The sequence below is a fragment of the Pelophylax lessonae genome, assembly GCF_965119305.1.
Source record: "Pelophylax lessonae genome assembly, chromosome: 7".
NCBI classification, from domain to species: domain Eukaryota; kingdom Metazoa; phylum Chordata; class Amphibia; order Anura; family Ranidae; genus Pelophylax; species Pelophylax lessonae.
This window is the reverse complement of record NC_138774.1, coordinates 45647951-45663120: the sequence shown is the minus strand read 5'-3', so window position 1 is coordinate 45663120 and position 15170 is coordinate 45647951. Positions and strand designations below refer to the sequence as shown.

Genomic DNA, 15170 nt, shown 5'->3' with positions numbered 1-15170 from the left:
AAAAAATGAGGGCATGTCTTAATCTGCATGCCCATCTCAAATCCTCTTGTTCCACATATGCTTCCAGCACAATCCCCTCCTCTCAAATCCTCTGCCTCTCACATTTGCCCTCTAGGAACAAATTCCCTCTCTCCCACTCCAAAGTCAACCTTCTAGCACAAATGACCCTCCCCCAATCCCCCATCCTAGCACAAATGCCCCTCCAAAAAAAATGTTCCCTCCAATTACAAATCACCTCTCCCCCACCATATTACCCTTTTTCGAGCACAACACCCCCCCCTCAAGTTCCCCATCCTAGCACAAATCCTCTTCCCCATCCTAGCACAAATCCTCTTCCCCATCTCCCCTCTCAACCCAAATTCCCCCCAAATAACCGTTCCTAGCCCAACTCTCTAAATTCCCCCCCTAGAACAACTCTTGCCTCCTACCACCTCTCCCCCAAATACCCCCTCCCAACAAAAATCCCCCCCCTAAACTCCTTGCGGTGTCCACAAACCTCACGTGATACCACAGTGCTGCCCACCTGCCCAATACCTGTCAGCTGTGACAAACAGAAGGGGGGAAGATGGGTGGGAAACGTGAGGGGAGAGCAGAGTTACATAGTTACATAGTAGTTGAGGTTGAATAAAGCCAACAGTCCATCCAGTTCAACCTGTGTTGGTGTGTGTGCCTGTAATCATCTCACATACCCCTTAATGTTCTGATACTTGAGATGTATGTCCTGATACTTGAGATGTATGTCCAAGAGTCTTTTGAAAGTAGCCATACCCCCCGCAGTAACTACCTTTTGTGGTAGAGAATTCCATGATCTTGTAGCCCTAACAGTAAAGAACCCCCTGCATTACCTGAGGTTAAAACGCTTCTCCTCTAATCGCATTGTATGCCCTCGAGTCCTCATGCAATCCTTGCAACTGAATAGTTTTTTTTCTATGCTGAGATCACCGTTGAGATATTTATAAATTGCTATCATGTCCCCTCTCAGGCGTCTCTTCTCCAGGGAGAATAAATCAAGCCATTGTAAACGCTCTTCATAATCAAGGTCCTCCAATCCCCTAATTAGTTTAGTTGCCCTTCTTTGGACTCTCTCCAGCTCCTGAGGACTGGTGACCAGAACTGGACAGAATACTCCAGATGCGGTCGGACCAGAGTTTTATAAAGTGGTAGGATTATAGTTTTATCTCTGGAATACATCCCTTCCTTATGCATGCCAATATCCTGCCAGCCTTGGCAGCTGTAGCTTGATATTGCATGCTATTGCCTAATCTATCCTCTACCAAGACTCCCAGATCTTTCTCCATTTTTGATTCCCCCAAAGGTTCCCCTCCTAAAGGGTATTGTGCTTTTATGTTTTTAGTCCCCAAGTGCAAAACCTTACACTTCTCCACGTTAAACCTCATTTGCCATGTTGTTGCCCACTCTGTTATTATGTTGTTGCCCACTCTGTTATTTTGTTCAGGTCATTCTGTAGGATATCTGCCTCATGTTGTGAAGTTATTGCCCTGCCCAGAGGAGCCCAGGATTAACATCCCACCTCTTTCCATAGAAAGGTGACACTTCAATTAAATAATATGTATAAGATTTCTGCTCATAATGACAGGTTCTCTTTAATGCTTCAGCTGATATGATATGGTGTTGGTTTTGTTAAAGAGCTCTAATTTGTATTTACCAAGTATTTTGCGATTGATAAATTCTCCTGTAATGTTGTGTTTGTCCTTTACTGTGTCCACATTTATACTCCTTTTACTTTTTAAATCCTTTTTATGTGATAAAAAAATCTTTTACATTACAAAGCAAAACTTTACTAGAATGAACATTGCAGACAGGGAGAGTTCAGGCAATGCCTGCTGGGAAATGTTGGGAAATAAAATGAGCATGGCCAATTTTCTGTATGGTCAGGTCTGGTGCATGGGCGGTTTTTAGCACCCAATGAGAGTGCAGGAGTGGAGTATCATTGTACAATCAGGGCAGGATAGATGGAAATGATCATGCACAGTATGTGACTATATGGGGGTGTGGAATGTAAAATATAAAGTGGACAGGTAGTCTGTACTGATCCTGTAATCCATAGAGCAGCGGGCTTAGTGAGACCACGCTACAATAATGATCTGCTGCATGTATGAGCACTGTGATTGCCAGAAGGACCCCCATAAAGAGACTCTCACACAAAGCCTAAACCTCAAACATGTAGTAAGAGCTTGCGCCAGCGGGGGACCCGAGAAGAGGAGGATCAGGGCTGCTCTGTGCAAAACCATTGCACAGGGCAGGTAAGTAAAACATGTTTGTTGTTTTTTTTTAATAACATTTTTTCCTTTACAGTCACTTTAAGTCACATTTTGCTGAACTGAAGAAGAAGACGCTTGGATAGCTGTGAAATGTTGTAAGCATTGCAGAACAAGTCCAGTTATGTGTGACTTTGCCTCAGCCTCAGTTCACACTGGAATGCGGTGCGATAAACTTGCAATCTGTGCAGGTTTCCCACAACGCATTCAAAGCTTACTTGCAATCTGCAGCAGATGTCAGTGCAATGGTAACTACACCCAAAAATAGGTTAAAAACACAGTGCATTTGTCTGCACTGGATTGCATGGTACAAAACAATAATGCGATCCGGATGCGGTGCATTTTCAAAATTGATGCATGCACAATGTGGGGCAATTTGAGCCCATCAATATGTGTAGGCTCTAATAACACCGCACTGCATCGCATACGAATCGCACATTAATGGGGTGCTCATTTCTGTACAATTCATAGTGTAAACCGAGGCTAACTACTACTAGATCCACCATGAGCTGGATAAATGAGAATCTTCACAGATATATTGCCCAATCTGCAATAACAAGTTATCAGTATAGATTATAAGAATAATTTGTCGGTCTTGATTTGTAAACATTATTTTCCTACAAAAAAAAAACCTTTTGTGAATCTGACAATTATTTATGCAGACATTTGTAATGTAATAGAGAGAAATGGTATTTTGGTAATACATTGATTGATGTTTAAATGATTGCAGTTTTCTTTTTGCATATTTGCACTGTCAATAAAACTTTTGTAAACAAATTTCTTTATTTCATATTTGTGAGATTGGGTGTCTGGTGGCACAAATAACCACATGGGGTTTATTCAGTAAGGCAGTACATAGGAAGGATGCTATGCAGTAATCTCTATCGACCAATCACATTCCAGTGTAGTCAGTCTGTGCTGAGAAGGGTCCTATAGTGAGGCAGTGGAAGGACTGATGTGACATCTGGTACAACTCTTCAAGTGAACCTGTCTGCTATGATATCAGGAAAGCTGAGCCTCTAGTGAGCTTATAGACTGAATCATATGTTTAGTGCTTAGTGTGGCAGACAGTCTGCCTGCCATGACTAAATGTGTAATGGGCCATACACACTATACAATTGTCTTTAGATTTTTTCCTTTAGATTTACCAAAACCATATAATATGAGGTCAAATCTAAACACTTTCAATGCAATCAGGCAGGCCCGTGCACTACATAGTTGGAGGTAAATCTAAAGGAAATCTAACAAAAGTTGTATAGTGTGTATCCAGCTTAAGAGTGACTAAACCATAATTGATTGGTGCCTGGGGGAGCCCCGTAGGTTCTATTCCAGTCTAGAAATATGGAATATGACGTGTAAAATGAAAGCGTGGCCAAACGATGAGACAGGTTATTCTGATCATGTGACTGCTGTGATTGGCAGTCATGGTGGTCACATGATCAGAAAGCTACTGATTGCATGTAGGAATCGGGAGCTTTCCGATACCCATCATTAACTGTGCTGAGAGCACTAAAGGCATGCTTAGGTTGAATAAAATCCAGGGGGTCTATTAAAAAACAAATGCTGTGCAAATGCCTCAGCATTCAACAGCCATCAAAAAAAATCCCTGTAATGTGGCTAATATGTTTATTTCCCTGCAACATATAGGAAAATAATACATTATGGCCACTAGATGAAGCTGACAACCACAGGAAATAAAATATTAGCCACATTACAGAGATTATTCACAATGGTTGTGTCTTTTGAAGAAGAGATTAGCTTCCATAGTTCCTCAGTAGAGGTTTACTTTACTTTATTTGAACGGAAAAAGCTTAGAACCTGTCTGTGTCAACTCAAGAAGGTTTCCTTCCTTGTCATCTAAACCAGCTCTTGCTTGTGTGTGTGTATTCTTATTTGAGATGTAAACCTAAAAAGAAATTTGGATCAGGAACAGGAGTGATGAAGGAGGTCGCTGGGTGAGTGGGAGGGATTTAAACATCAGTAGGATCTACCAACAATGAAGAAGTACAAGGACCTATCTGATTACATAGCAATGAAATGGATATTTTTAGGCAGACCCTTAAAGTTTGGGCACCCCAGGTAAAAATTTGTATTAACCTCCCTGGCGGTATGATTATTTCGGATTTTAGGTGCTGAAAGCGGTACCATTATTTTGCTAGTAATTCCTAAGAATGAGCAGCCCAAACCAACTATTTATTTATGATTTTTTTTTTACTGTGCATTCTTCTTTATAACATCCCGGTATGATAAAGTTTGAAACACAAAATCCTAACTTATAATATAATAAATAACTATAAAATAATAATATAATAATAACACGTTTTATTCAATAAATTATAGTAAATAACATAATCAAAAACACTGACATTTTTTTTGGTCAAACAAGGATGCAATATTAGTGGTCATATTGCTTCAGTAAACGTCCCGGGTGCAGAAAATTTTGAAACAGGGTACAGCACAAAGTCCAACGTCAACAGTCAGGACAGTAGTACCGCGTTTCTTTTCGGATTTTCCATCCAGTGTCGTCACGTTTGGAACAGCAAACCACACACATCCTTGTGGGTGCAGGCTTCTTTTCTGTTGGTGGAATGTGGTCCATAAAGTGACGACCGGTCAGGCGTTCGGGGTTCACAACACCAGCAGCACGGCGTCCGGATCTACTTACAGCCGTTGGTGTTTGGTGCCTGAGAAATATCAGTTCGGCAATTTTCCACACAAAGTCTGCATGAACCACAGGCCTGTCACTCTTCTTTTTTAGGAGAATAAATGCGTTCCACAAACACTGTTCAAGGAGATGCCTGAATATTTTTCTATAATATTTTATTTGTTGTTTCCGCATTGCCGGATAAAAAGTCATGGCCTGGTCAGCTCTGTCCACACCTCCCATGGTGTTGTTGTAATCCATCACCAGTTGCGGTTTCTGAACATCTTTTCCACCTTTTGTGTGTACCATGACAGTAGAGATGTTGTGGATGGTACTCATCAGGCAGGCACACATTTGTTGTCGTGCCATCTCAGTGCCATCATTTTTCCTTTCTGCCAGGCAACTATTTCTCCGGGCTTGAGCTTTTTGTTGGCCAAGGTTGGCGGCATGTCACGCAGGTTAGCTCTAACGGTCCCATACGCATCTGTCTTGTTGTGTAGAAGGAACTCATAATGTTCTGGGGATGTATAAAAATTGTCTGTGGTGACACAGTACCCCTGATTCAGCAATGGCTCAATCAGCGTAAGAACTGAAGCGGTTGCTATTCCATAGCTGCTGAACCTTTCATTGAATTTGGTTCCTCTCCTGGTGTATAGGACCGTATTCCAAATGTATCCAGAGCTGGATTCACACAGCATAAATGACTTTATGCCAAAGCGTGCTCTCTTGGACGCAATATACTGTATCCAGCTGAGTCTTCCTTTATAGGCCGTTAGACTTTCGTCTATACAAATGTCTCTTTCTGGCACATAGGACTGCTGGAAATTTTTAAAAATGATTTGATAAACGTCCCAAATCTTTTTGAGTTTTGGAGCTGGATGAGAAGTCTCGTCAAATTCGTCATTATTTGTAAAGTGCAAATACCTCATAATGAGCGAAAATTTGTATTCGGACATAACCATGCCAAAAAAAGGAGTGCCCAGTAATTTGTTGGTGGTCCAATACTACTCCTGCAGGGGTTTCCCCACCACTCCCTGCAGAATAATTAGGCCCAGGAATTTCCAGATATCCGCACTGGTCACGGGTTCCCACATCCTGCTCCTTGAAAACCGCCGATGTGCTGCGGCTTGTTGCTCCTGGTACTGATTGGTTTCCACAACAATTTTTTCGATAACCTCATCGGTCAAAAAAAGTTGCAGGTATGCCAAGGGGTTGTCCTCCTCAACATCCACTTTGATACCAGGTGCTCCGGTAAACGGGAACCGTGGGGGCGCTACGTGCTCCATACCGCAATCGATCATGCACCAAGTCCGCACATCGCTCGGCACAGTCACAGCATCATCACTGAAATCACTTTCTGCATCGGATGATGAACTTCCCCACGAATCGTTGTCACTCCACTCTGCAAGCAATTCAGGGTCGCTCTCGCCCAGCAGGTCATATACTGCTTTTGAGGTTGCGGCGCGCTTGTTTGATGCCATGGTCGCTCTGCAGTGTCCAGACACAAGGTACAGGAAAAATGCAGGAAGTGCAATGGAGAAAGCACTGGGGGGCAATCAAAGGTCAATTTATTTTATTTTGGCAATGTAATCCAATAGGATTACAGTATATCAGTGTGTCTGTGCATATACTTTTTTGAATTTGCCGCTGATTCCACCCCCCTGCGGACGTCACTTCACAGTAGACGGAAGCCAGGGCTCACAGAGGATCGGGAGGAAGCTCCGCCGCCGCTCACCGCCCGCATACATCGCTGGATCCCGGTGACAAGGTAAGTAAAACTTCTACCAGGATCCAGCGATCTTCCTAGCGGTACCCCGAGTGTGGCTCGGGGTTACTGCTTTTGGCTCTAAAATTTAACCCTGAGTCACGCTCGGGAATATCGCTAGGAAGGTTAATGACCAGGCCATTTTTTGCAATTCGGCACTGCGTTATTTAAACAGACAATTGCGCGGTTGTGCGACGCTGTACCTAAATAAAATTGATGTCCTTTTTCCTCCCACAAAGAGAGGTTTTTTTTGGTGGTATTTCATCACCTGTGCAATTTTTATCTTTTGCGCTTGAAACAAAAAAAGAACGACAATTATGGAAAAAAAAAAAAAACAATATTTTTCACTTTCTGCTATACGACATCCCCCCCCCCCCCCCAAAAAATGTAAAAATCAAATTTTTTCATAGTTTTAGGTCAATTTGTATTCTGCTACATATTGTTTGTAAAAAAAATCCCAATAAGCGTATTTTGATTGGTTTCCACAAAAGTTATCATATCTACTAACTACGGGAAATATTTTTTACTAGTAATGGCGGCAATCTGCGATTTTTAGCGGGACTGCAGCATTGCGGCGGACAGAACGGACCTCTAACTGACATTTTTGACACTTTTGGGGGTACCAGTGACATTACTACAGTAATCAGTGCTAAAAATATGCACTGTTACTGTAATAATAACACTGGCAGGGAAGGGGTTAACCCAAGGGTGATCAAAGGGTTAAGTGTGAGCCTAGGGGGAGCGTTTTCTAACTGTGAGGGGGATGGGCTTGTGGAATCAACACAGGGACCTGTGATCCTAAATAGGAGGAACACAGAAGCTCTTTATTTGATTTTATTGTGTTTACAACAGAACGCCGTTCTCTCTCCATGGATTCCTGCGAATCGCCATACAGGTACAGGGATTTGCGCAGCCGAGCCAGCCTGCCGCAGTATATATGTGGTGGGTGGTCAGTAAGCAGTTAAGCTCTCAGGAGCCCCACCCCGGATCCAGCACCACCTCGTCATCGACCTCCAAAGGTGAGGCCACCGATCGCTGCCTTCCTGTCCATCTCCCGCGGGGGAAGGAGGAGGGTGGTAGTGTGAAGTGACCAGATTTTTAAAAAGAAATCCAGGGACATTTTTTTTTTTTTGGCAAATGGCACAGGACTACATTATACACAGAGCACTGGGCACAGGACTGCATAATACACAGAGCGCTGGGCACAGGACTACATAATACACAGAGTGCTGGGCACAGGACTGCATAATACACAGAGCGCTGGGCACAGGACCAGTGGCGGCTGGTGCTCAAAAATTTTGGGGGGGCACAAAAAAAAATGTAATAGGTATTGCTTCGCGGCAAAAAACGCAGTAAAAAAATTGCATGACTTTGAGGTCATGGTACAGGCATGGCACAGATGATGGTATAGGCATGGCACAGGTGATGGTATAGGCATGGCACAGGTGATGGTACAGGCATGTCACAGGTCATGGTACAGGAGATAGTATAGGCATGGCACAGGTGATGGTACAGGCAAGGCACAGGTGATGGTACAGGCATGGCACAGGTCAATGTACAGTGTGTGGATGTACAGTGTGTGAATGTACAGCGTGTGTGTCTGTGTGTGTACAGTGTGTAATTCCTACCGGAAAACAGTGAAAAGTCATGTGCAACCAATTCCTCATAATGTTTCCAATTTTATTCTACATGAGTGGTTTGAAAACTCAGAACTCAGAGAACGCACCACACTACCCGACCACAGCACTGCATGCAAAAGATGTGGACGTGTTCTCCAGGCGGTAGGATTGGTACAATTGTTAATCTACCCATTTCTGCAATACAGGCTGATTAGCATGCAGCTTCACAAAAACCACACAGTGTGCCGCCACCCCCCTATCCCCCCCCCCCCTCTCCCAAACCGTGTTCCCTCATCCTGTCCAGAGTTCCGCAGGGCTTCTGTGCCCACTTCTATGCTTACACTCCCCTCTCCGTTCTCCATCAAACAAGGTGAACAGCCAGAATGGTAAAAGGCTCCCTGCCAGTTATCTGCGATCACTCACCATCCATTTCTCCTCCGTCCAGCAATAACACAACGCCCGCCAAATAACATTGAACATGTGTCATGTGCGTTTGATAAACCATGCAGGAATACATAAATTACCATTTAATATTTTAATTATTTACAGTACCTGTGCACCAGGATCCTGTCACTTCACCTCCTCATACTGCGCTCTGCTCTCTGCGTACTGCTCTGGGCTGGCTCCCTTCTCCTGCGTGGCGGCGACTGGAGAGTCCTCAGTCCTCCTGGCTCCCGCCTCCGTCCTCCCCAGAGTCCCCAGCCAATGGCATGGGGTTTGCGTTTCGGCCAATCAGGAAGCGCGTATCGGACGCGCTTCCTGATTGGCCAGGAGGAGGATCCGTGTGACAATAGCGAATTTTCATTCGCTATTGTCACACAATGGGTGGGATCTGGACGCACTGCTCTGCGCCCCGGGTCCACCTTTTTTTTTAGCCTGTGAGAGCCTCTGGCTCTAATCACATGGCTAAAAAAAAAAAACAAATCCCATTGTACTCCATGCGTCCGGCGCCCCACATGTAGATTAGGGGGCCAGACGCATGGATAGGGGGGGCGGCTCCCCTGCGCCCTCAACACACCGGCCGCCACTGCACAGGACTACATAATACACAGAGAACTGGGCACAGAACTGCATAATACACAGAGCACTGGGCACAGGACTGCATAATACATAGAGCGCTGGGCACAGGACTACATAATACACAGAGCACTGGGCACAGGACTGCATAATACACAGAGCACTAGGCACAGGACTGCATAATACACAGAGCACTGGGCACAGGATTACATAATACACAGAGCGCTGGGCACAGGACTACATAATACACAGAGCACTGGGCACAGGACTACATAATACACAGAGCACTGGGCACAGGACTGCATAATACACAGAGCACTGGTCACAGGACTACATAATACACAGAGCACAGGACTGCATAATACACAGAGCACTGGGCACAGGACTACATAATACACAGAGCGCTGGGCACAGGACTGCAAAATACACAGAGCACTAGGCACAGGACTACATAATACACAGAGCACTGGGCACAAGACTACATAATACACAGAGCACTGGGCACAAGACTACATAATACACAGAGCGCTGGGCACAGGACTACATAATACACAGAGCACTGGGCACAGGACTGCATAATACACAGAGCACTGGGCACAGGACTACATAATACACAGAGCACTGGGCACAGGACTACATAATACACAGAGCACTGGGCACAGGACTACATAATACACAGAGCACTGGGCACAAGACTACATAATACACAGAGCGCTGGGCACAGGACTACATAATACACAGAGCACTGGGCACAGGACTGCATAATACACAGAGCACTGGGCACAGGACTGCATAATACACAGAGCGCTGGGAACAGGACTGCATAATACACAGAGCACTGGGCACAGGACTGCATAATACACAGAACGCTGGGCACAGGACTACATAATACACAGAGCGCTGGGCACAGGACTGCATAATACACAGAGCACTGGGCACAGGACTGCATAATACACAGAGCGCTGGGCACAGGACTACATAATACACAGAGCGTTGGGCACAGAACTACATAATACACAGAGCGCTGGGCACAGGACTACATCATACAAAGAGCACTGGGCACAGGACTACATAATACACAGAGCGCTGGGCAACGGACTACATAATACACAGAGCACTGGGCACAGGACTGCATCATACACAGAGCACTGGGCACAGGACTACATCATACAAAGAGCACTGGGCACAGGACTACATAATACACAGAGCGCTGGGCAACGGACTACATAATACACAGAGCACTGGGCACAGGACTGCATAATACACAGAGCACTGGGCACAGGACTACATAATACACAGAGCGCTGGGCATAGGACTACATAATACACAGAGCACTGGGCACAGGACTACATAATACACAGAGCGCTGGGCACAGGACTACATAATACACAGAGCGTTGGGTACAGGACTACATAATACACAGAGCGCTGGGCACAGGACTACATCATACAAAGAGCACTGGGCACAGGACTACATAATACACAGAGCGCTGGGCACAGGACTACATCATACAAAGAGCACTGGGGCACAGGACTACATAATACACAGAGCGCTGGGCACAGGACTGCATAATACACAGAGTGCTGGGCACACCAGGCTGTTTCTCAGCCAGCCTTTCTTTGTTTACCCCCCCTCCCCCAAATATTGAGCACCAGCCACCACTGATGGGGAATATTTACTATGACTGGTGCAGTCAGAATCTGGTGTAGCTGTGCATTGTAGCCAATCAGCTTCTCTCTTCCTGGAAGATGATTGGTCTCTAATCAGAGTTGCAGCAGATTTTGCACTCTCCAGTTTTAGTAAATAAGCCCTCATATGTTTATCACCTTCCATACAGAACTCCGAGTGGATCAGTAAAGTTGGGTTGTTAGGAGAAATCTCCGATCCCTGCAGGTAATCTTCTATATTTCATACAGGCCTCACATTTCCTCCCCTCCCCCCTCTATTCCTTGGCCCTGTGACCTCTGCACCCCACTTTCTTAGTAGCCCCACACCTGAACCTACTGGTCTGTACCACTTACCCCAGTGGACACCTCAATGGAGGAGGGGGAGGGGCATTTTGCTGCGTCTGTTTTCTGAAGTAAAACTGAAAGTAGAATTTGCAGCTTCATGAGGCGCAGAATCTGTGAGCGGTAATTGGCGGCTTCATAGAGAATTCTCCTAACATTACCCCTCCCCCATCGCTGTACTTCATATACATTACAGGAGAGCGCAATAATAGGACGCGCAATTCACAGCCGCAGCAAGAAGCGCTTTTATGGCGTTTTCTTTATAATAATTTGCGATGTTTCCTTCTCCTATCTATATTTCTATTTCCTGTGCCATGAAATCAACAGACATTCATTACCGGATCCCACCATAGAAACGCAGTCCGCAGGTGTTCCAGATTCTTTTCTGTGTGTGCGTTTTTCATGCGTTTTTGGTGCAGTCCAGTGCATTTCCCCCCTCTTTTTTCTTATAATAAGGACATGTGTTTTCCAGTGCGTTTTTGGTGCGTTTTACCACATTCCAGTCCAGTCCAGTGCAGGGAAAATGCAGCATGTTCTACTTTTTGGAAATGGAACGCACTGGTGTGAACTATGCCATTGGAAACCATAGAACCTACTTTCCATGCGTTTTTTATGCGTTCCAGTGCGTTTTTCATGCGTTTTTTTAGCATTTTTGATGCAGTCCAGTGCATTTTTCCCGCTCTTTTTTCTTATAATGACATGTGCTTTTCAGCACATTTTCCATGCGTTTTTGGTGCATTTTTGATGCAGTCCAGTGCATCCCCCCCCTTTTTTCTTAGCCTTATAATAAGGACATGAGCTTTCCAGTGCGTTTTTGGTGCGTTTTACCACGTTCCAGTACAGTCCAGTGCAGGGAAAATGCAGCGTTCTACTTTTTGTTCTGGAAATGGAACGCACTGGTGTGAACTATGCCATTGGAAACCATATAACCTACTTTCCATGCGTTTTTGATGCAGAAAAAAAAAACCACTGCACCGCATGTGGTGTGAACCGGCCCTCAAGCATAAAATGTAAAGCGATATTAAACCCAAACCCCAGAATGTAATATATTGCAGCTGACCAATCATTCGTTCTTTTTTCTCAGTGATCGGCCAGAAACACGCCTCCTGTATTACAGTGTTCCCACTCTGGATGAAGGAGCACAGGGGCCACATTTGGACAGAAGCATTGTCAGTCTGGGGGGAGGGGAGTATAAGATGGACTAGCAGATTTAGATACACTAACAAACTGAAGCCACATGCCGGCTCACACAGCAGTTACAGACAATTTTATATATTTTTTTGCTTTTTTTGCTTTTGGCCCTGTTCACACCTGAGCATTTTTCAGTTCATAAAACGCTCATCTCTGAAGTCTCAAAACGCCCAACAAGTAAAATTCCATTCATTTCAATGCCCCTGTTCACATCTGAGCGTTTTGTCGCCTGAACCTCAGAAAAGTACATGCGCTTCTTTTTTGGCAGATTACAGGCGTTTTTGTTAGATGTCAATGTAACGCCTGCAAAAATGCCTAAAAAAAACAAAAAAAAAAAAACACCAGAAAAAAAAAATCCCCCCCAAAAAAAAGACCTGGAAAAAGCCCCAAAAAACCCCTCCTGAAAACGATTGGCTCAGGTGTGACTGTGAATGGAGATTTGGGATGAAGGTTTTATATAAATAAATAAAATCTCAATAAAAGTGTAAGCACCCCTGTCAGTGATAAATGGTTTGTCTCATCACTCTAACAGCTACATCTGCAGGACAGCTTGTTCTGATGAAAAACAGCAGACCTGAGCTCCATTCAATGCGTTTTTTCATGCTTTTTGCAGGAATGCATTTCATTTTTTCTCATGGGTTCCTATGGCTCACGCTCACATCAATGCATTTTTTGTGTCTCTGCGTTTTTCTAAAGGTTCGGGGACTTTTTTCCTGTAAAATGCAGCGTTTTGCATGTAAAAGACTTCAATGGACCCGCATCCAAAACGTAAGTATTGCTTTTATACTGAGATTTTTTGGCGATTTGCATTTTGTGTTTTTAAATCTGCCCAACAACAAATTAAAAAAAAAAAAACACAAAACGCAAATTGCGGTAAATTTGTGGCAAAATTGCGGTAAAACGTGGAAAGCACAGCAAAAAGCACCACAGAAATGCTGAAAGCAACATGCAGAGGTGTGAGCCGAGCCTGACTGGCTGAATCACCGGTGAAAATAAAGGAAAGAAAACCTAAAAAGAAAAGGAATGCGGCCGTCACATCTAAGAATTGATAAACTGCAATATAATAAATGTTTGACTTTTGGGTTTACAGTAAACCCCTCTCCATTGCGGGGGTTACGTTCCGGACCCAGCCGCGAAAAGTGAAATTCCGCGAAATAGAAAAACCCTATTAAAATGCATTGTAGGCATGATTTTTTACTGTCACTGTACGTGTAAAAGCATTTTAAGGTCTTTAAACACACTTTTAAAACAATAGAAACTCATTTAAACACATAAAAGATACTGAGAGACAGAGCAAGAGCTATGAAAAACACAAAAATCTTTCATTTTTAATGATTTATATAGTAAAATAACATTACAAAAAAAACCGCGAATTACCGGGACCGCAAAAACTGAACCGCGATGTAGCGGGGGATTACTGTACCCTCTTATGGAGCGCCCCATGCAGATATACTGCGGCAGGGCCGCCCTCCTGCATGAAATCACCTACCTGTACATGATTTTGTGCACAGGGTCTGGGGTGGACGGGCGCCATGGCGACTGCTCTTACTGTGATTAGACACAGCAGGAGCCAATCAGAAGGACATCCTGTCTGCTGGGAGCCGCCAATCATTCTGTCAGAGAGGAAGATATAGATCTTCTGTTTCTGCTAAGCAGGAACACGGATCTCTGTGTTCATCTAGTGAGTCCATCCCCCACACAGGTAGAAAGCACTCCATAGGGACACATTTAACCCTTTGATCGCCCCTGATGTTAACCCCTTCCCTGCCAGTGTCATTATTATAGTGACAGTGCATATTTCTAGCACTGATTACTGTATTAGTGTCACTGGTCCCAAAAAAAGAGTCACAAATGTCAGTTATGTGTTCAATTTGACCGCCGCAATGTCGCAATGATGCTAAAAATCGCTGATTGCCGCCAATACTAGCAAAAAATAAGTAAATAGAAATTCCATAAACATATTCCCTAGTTTGTAGATGCGATAACTTTAGCGCAAACCAATCAATATACGCTGATTAGGATTTTGTACATTTTTTTTACATTTTTTTATTGGCTGTGTTTTATAGCATAAAGTAAAAATTATTGTTGTTTTTTTCAAACTTGTTGCTCTTTTTATTTGTTGATAACGCAAAAAAACAAACTAAAAAAAAAAATGCAGAGGTGATCAAATACCACCAAAATAAAGCTCTATTTGTGGGGAAAAAAGGACTTCAATTTTATTTGGGTACAGCATCGCACGACCGCGTGATTGTCAGTTAAAGTAACGCAGTGCCGAATCGCAAAAAAAGGCCTAGTCATTAAGGGGGGTAAAACCCTCCGGGTTTGAAGTGGTTAATACCGCTTTAATTCCTCACAGCCCATCATATACATGTACATGTGTGACTAAATCTGGATACACACTATACAATTACCTTCAGATTTACCAAAACCACACTTTACATTTCTAAACAATCAGGCCCCGCCCCTTATACTGCATACTTAACCACTTCTGTACCGGAAGGATTTACCCCTTAATGACCAGGCCAGATTTTGTGATTCGGCACTGCGTTACTTTAACTGACAATTGCACGGTCGTGCGACGCTGTATTTGAAAAAAATGAATGTCCTTTTTTCCCACAATTATAGATTTCTTTTGGTGGCATTTCA

The 15170-nt window shown here is 43.9% G+C and overlaps 1 protein-coding gene across 1 annotated transcript in view; it reads left to right on the top strand.

The window, feature by feature from the left end:
• LOC309560897 (class I histocompatibility antigen, F10 alpha chain-like) overlaps positions 1-15170 on the top strand; it is a 401810-nt gene that overhangs the window by 259947 nt on the left and 126693 nt on the right. The gene's annotated exons all lie outside the window — the stretch shown is intronic.